Consider the following 5,977-nt stretch of genomic DNA (forward strand, 5'->3'; position numbering starts at 1 on the left):
CAGGCAATCCACTCACCTCGGCCTTCCAAAGCGCGGGATTACAGGCTGAGCCACTGAGCCTGGCCTAGACCAGTTTTTTAACTGAAAGTATACCCAATGTTAGAAAAAACAGTACAGGCCGGGCTCAGTGGCTCAGTCTGTAATCCCAGGCCAAGACAAATGGATTGCCTGAGCCTGCAGGTTGGAGATCCACCTGGGCAACTTGGCAAGACCTCATCTCTACAATAAATCCAAAAAAGAAAAATTAGCCGGGCATGGCAGTACACACATGTAGTTCTGGCTACTTGGAAGGCTGAGGAGGAAGGATCGCCAGAGCCCAGCAGGTCGAGGCTGCAGTGGCCGGGAGCGTGCCACTGCACTCCAGTCTGGGCGACAGAGCGAGACTCCAACTCACAAAAAAAAAAAAAGAAGAAACAGTACAAAAAGGTTCACATTCAATTTCCATGACACGAAATTCCCAGTCCTCCTCCTCAGAAGCAACCACTGTTAACTAATTCCAAATATTCCAAGTATATTCTTCCAAATATATTCTATGTATATACAAGTATAAGGCCTAATTCCATCCTTCATTTTTTTGTACAAATGAGATCATATCACACTCAATATTTTGGGCCTTGTTTTTTAAATCATACACCCACTGCACTCCAGTCTGGGTGACAGAGTGAGACTCCAACTCAAAAAAAAAAAAAAATTTTTTTTCTTTGGTAGATACAAGGTCTGGTTAGTTTCCTAGGTTAGTCTCTAACTCCTGAGCTCTAGCAATCCTCCTGCCTTGGCGGCATAAAGTGCTGGAATTACAGGTGTGGATTGTCTTATATATTGCTATATGTGTACAAAGCATCCAAGGATATCTACTGGAAAACTTGATTACATTAAAAAAGAAATTGAGACCTGAGAACTGGGTACAGTGGCACACCTGCAGTCCCAGCTACTCAGAAGGCTGAGACAGGAGGACTGCTTGAGCTCAGGAGCTCAAGACCAGCCAAGGCAAAAAAATAGCAAGATTCTGTCTCCTTAAAAAAAAGAAAGAAAAAGAAAACTGAGCAGCAGGTCATATAAGAACCCCTCATTTATAAACAAATTAGGACAGAAGTTGTGGGTGACCTGGAAACCACTACTTACAACAGGTATCTGAAGTGAAAGCAATCTTGTAGCCCTGAGCCTTTAACCTGTGGTTCTGTGTAAATCTGGGTAGCTGGTGTTAGAAATGAATTAAATTGTATGACAATTAGTTGATGTCTACAGAGAATTACCTGGTGTGAAAAACCCTAACATTTGATGTCAGGAGTATTCTGACTACAGAGAAACAGTTTTTCTTTTAGACTATCATCCCAAAAGAGAAAAGTATCAGACAAGAACATTAACAATTATACTTCTTTACAAATTCTGATATACAAAGGTTACCTGCTTCTAAACACTATCTTTAAAAAATTTAATTTAGTGAGTGGATTGCCTGAGACCGTGGGTTCGAGACCCGCCTGGGCAGGCGAGACCTCATCTCTACAATAAAATCAAAAAATTAGCCGGGCGTGGTAGCGAGCGCCTGTAATTCCGGCTACTCGGAAGGCTGAGGCGGAAGGATCGCCGGAGCCCAGCAGGTCGAGGTTGCGGTGGCTGGGAGCGGCCACTGCACTCCAGTCTGGGCAAAAGAGTGAGACTCCAACTCAAAAAAAAAAAAAAAAAAAATTTAATTTAGCTGGGAGTGTTGGCTTACGTCTGTAATCCCAGCACTTTGGGAGGCCAAGGCGAGAGGACTGCCTGAGTCCAGAGGTTCAAGACCAGTCTAGGCAACTTGGTGAGACCTTGTCTCTATAATAAATCAAAAATTAGCTGGGCGTGGTGATACACACCGGTAGTTCCAGTTACTTGGAAGACTGAGGCAGAAGGATCCCCTGAGCCCAGCAGGTGTGCGGTGGCTATGAGTGTAGCACTACTCCAGCCTGGGCGACAGAGTGAGACTCCAACTCAAAAAAAAAAAGAAAAAAACAAATTAAATTTAATTTATTCCAAGGCAAAACTTAGAAAAAATAAAAATGTCAGACTCTGAAATATTATGGAGTTATTAAGAACCAAGCTTCCAATAATTTCATACCTATAACTAAATGTTTGTAACATGTTAACTTGCTGTAAAATGCATATATACATTATTTTACACACACAAGTCTATGTGCACGCACACACGCGCGCGCGCCACACACACACACACACACACACACACACACACAGGGGACACAAAAAAATGGAATTATCTTTTGGAAGACAGGACCCTTGTAGAATTCAGAATTTGTTTCTCCAGATCAAATGGTCAACCAGAGTTTTTATGTGGAAGTTTTGAGAAGACTGCATCATGATTTGTGGAAGAAACATCCTGAGTTTTGGCAAACAGGTGAATGGTTCTTCCACCATAACAACGTACCTTCCCACACCACAATGAATGTTCAGCAGTTTTTTATCAAAAACAGCATGACCTTCGTGCCCCACCCTCCCTATTCACTCAGTCTCACCCCAAGCGACTATTGTTTCCCTGTATGAAAAAAAGTCCTCAAAGGGAAACATAATGCCAATTTGGAAGAGGAGAAATAAAAAATGGCAGACACACTAAAAGGCATCAAAATTGACAAGTTCAAAAATTGTTTTAAAGCAGTGGAAAAAGTGTCTCCACAGGTGTATTGCATCAAACAGAGAATGCTTTGAAGATGACTGAAGTTTAAACATGTAAAAATAAATACACAACTTTTTATAAATAAATTCCAGGGGTTTTTGGGCTTCCCCTCATACATGTATGTTTTCATGTATGAACACTTAAAATAATTAGTTGGGAGGCCATCAGACTGAGGTCGTTTCGGAGTCTTGGGTTCTTACATAAGCAACCAAAATCCAACTCTATGTAAACAACAAAATGAAACTTAACATTAAAATATTATTATAATTTAAAAGTTATAAACTTAAAATGTTGTCATACCTAAAGTTTCTAAAACCAGGCCAACACTGTTTCTGAGATCTGTCCATGTTATAATAGATCTAAATCTTCTTAAGGATTATATAATATTCAGTTGCATAACAATGACAATTTTATCAGTTTCTCCAAAAGATAGGTATATAGTTGGTTCCGGTTATCTTTTTCAAAAAATGCTGCAAATTATAGTAGCTAACAAATACAGTGCTTACTATGAACCAGACACTGTTCTATAATTTTATGTGACTAATTCACTCCATCTATAAGGTAGCAACTTTTTATAAAGTACCTACCATAATTGTCATTTTAAGTAAGTGGAAACATAGAGATTAAATAACTTGTCCAAGGTTACAGAGCCAGTGAAAAGTGAAATTAGAATTTGAACCAGGTGATCTGGCTCCAAAGTCTGTGCTTTCAACTTCCTAGTGCATATCTCTTCATACCATGAGCCAGGGTGAACCCAGAATTTACAGTAAGCAGCAGCACTACTAGTTCATAAGATATGAGCATTTTCTGATTTTAATAGATATACTATACTGCTTTCTAAAATGGCTAAACATATGAAAACTATCACCTGAAATGTATAAATCTATTCATATCTTAATACTTGATATCATAAGACAATTTTCATTTCTGCCATTTAAATCATGGGTAGAAAATGGCATCCTTGGCCGGGCTCAGTAGCTCAGCCTGTAATCCCAGCACTTTGGGAGGCCGAGGCGAGTGGATTGCCTGAGCCCGCGGGTTCAAGACCAGCCTGGGCAAGCCAGCGAGACCTTGTCTCTACAATAAAATAAAAAATAGCCAGGCGTGGGAGCGCACGCCTGTAGTTCCAACTACTTGGAAAGCTGAGGCGAAAGGATCACTGGAGCCCAGAATGTCGACACTGCGGTGGCCATGAGCATGCGTGCCACTGCACTCCAGCCCAGGCGAAGGAGTGAGATTCCAACTCAAAAAAAAAAAAAAAAAGAGAGAGAAAGAGAAAATGGCATCCTCATTTAATCTGCACCTTTCATTCCTAATGAAAATGAATTTTTTTCCCTATTTACTACTCAATGGAATTTTCTGTAACATAACAGTTCAGTCTTTGTCCATTTTTGATTAGATTGTCCTTTTGCCTTTTGTAGAAATTCCTTACAAAATTCTGAATACAGCAACTGCACCAAGCCAATCAATTATTTTTTATAAAGTGTATTTTCTCCCATTTATACTGCTGCCTGCTTTTTAACTTGTTAATTCATGGTTTCTTTTGTCTATGTTTTAAATTTTGATACATCTATTAATGTTTGACAGGTCAAATGTATCTTTTCCATTGTGGTTTTTAATCATGGCATGTGTAAGAATTTAAAAATGTTAATTTTATACTTTGCAGAAAAAGGTTCATCATCTACCCCCAAAAGAAACGTATGACTATATCAGTTTCCCCAACATCTTTGTTATAAGTATTTATATTTCCCTGATCACTAGTGAGGTTAACATCTCTTTACAGATATTTCTATTTCATTAACTGCCTCTCAGAGCATGGAAGTTTTGCTTTTTTTTTTTGAGTTGGAGTCTCACTCACTCTGTCGCCCAGACTAGAGTGCAGTGGCGCAGTGGCTGCTCCTGGCTACTGCAGCCTCTACCTGCTGGGCTCCAGCAATCCTTCCACCTCAGCCCTCCAAGTAGCTGGAACTACAGGGGCACGCTACCACACGCGGCTAATTTTTTTATTTGTTGTAGAGATGAGATCTCACCAAGTTGCCCAGGCAGGTCTCGAACCTGCAGGCTCAGGCAATTCACTTACCTCAGCCTCCCAAGGCGTGCAATTACAGGCTGAGCCGCTGAGCCACCGAGCACGGCTAAGTTTTGCATTTTTATGCAGTTATATTTCCTGACCTTTTTCTCAATCAATACTGAGGTTTACACCTTGCCTAACAATACCTTCTCCAATCCAAAAATGAAAAATTATTCTCTTATATTTGCTTTTAGAATGTTTACAGTTTTGTTTCAGAACTTTAATGCATCTGTAATTTATTTTCATGTAAGACATGAGATAGGTACAATTCTGCTTTTATCTAAATGCACAGCCAACTGTTTCAAACAGTTATTTGATTAAACAATCTTTTTCATAGAGGCATGAAATGTCCTTTTTATCACATTTTAAGTTCTCATATGTATTGATGATCTATTTTTGGAGTCTTTATTAATCTACTTATTTCTGCACCAGTTTCACACTTTTGTTATTAAGTTTGGTAACATAGTTCCACATTTAATAAAGCAAACCCCTATACCATTATTCTTCCTTTTCAAATGTTTCTTGCCATGATTTCATAATTTTTTTAAAAAAGTTTTTTGTAAAAGAAGAATAATCTTGCATAATAAAGCCTTAACTGAAAGAAATACATATATATAATTATAAAATTATCGTTCCATTTTATTCATTTACCCTTTTTTAGAACTAACAATTAACATTTGTATGACCTTCAACTTACAAAGCATTTTCACATTATGAAAGAATACTTTGTCAAAGAAAATAATCCACTCATTTTAATATCATTAAATATATTCCAACAGAGCCTAATACTTCATTGCCAAAATATATTTTTAAATGCAGATGTTTCAGCAACAAGAGTTTATTCTAAAGATAACAGTAACCCATTTATGCTGTATTTTATATGCAGATTAAACAGTAAATGAAAAGCACAATCACACAGTAGCTATTATTATAACATTTATTATTTAGAATATGACCATTCGTTGGACAAAATAAAACATTTAATCACAAAAATAAATTTAAAAAAACACAAAATGAACTCATCTTAAATCACTCAACATCTTATTACACAACAATCTGTCTTGCTACATAGTTGTGAATTTCAACTCTACTACTAAGTTTGACTTACTTATCTTTTCCTAATAAAAACAAATTTACAGCCGGGCTTGGTGGCTCAGCCTGTAATCCCACGCCTTTGGGAGGCCGAAGTGAGTGGATTGCCTGAACCCGTGGGTTCGAGACCCGCCTGGGCAGCAAGACCTCAT

General features: G+C 38.3%; 1 protein-coding gene across 1 annotated transcript in view; it reads right to left on the reverse strand.

The window, feature by feature from the left end:
- Nucleotides 1-5,977, reverse strand: part of FNTA (farnesyltransferase, CAAX box, alpha) — a 34,180-nt gene that overhangs the window by 25,318 nt on the left and 2,885 nt on the right. The gene's annotated exons all lie outside the window — the stretch shown is intronic.

Source organism: Carlito syrichta, unplaced genomic scaffold (assembly GCF_000164805.1).
Source record: "Carlito syrichta isolate Samal-C Ts95f unplaced genomic scaffold, Tarsius_syrichta-2.0.1 Scaffold304409, whole genome shotgun sequence".
In the NCBI taxonomy this organism is placed as follows: domain Eukaryota; kingdom Metazoa; phylum Chordata; class Mammalia; order Primates; family Tarsiidae; genus Carlito; species Carlito syrichta.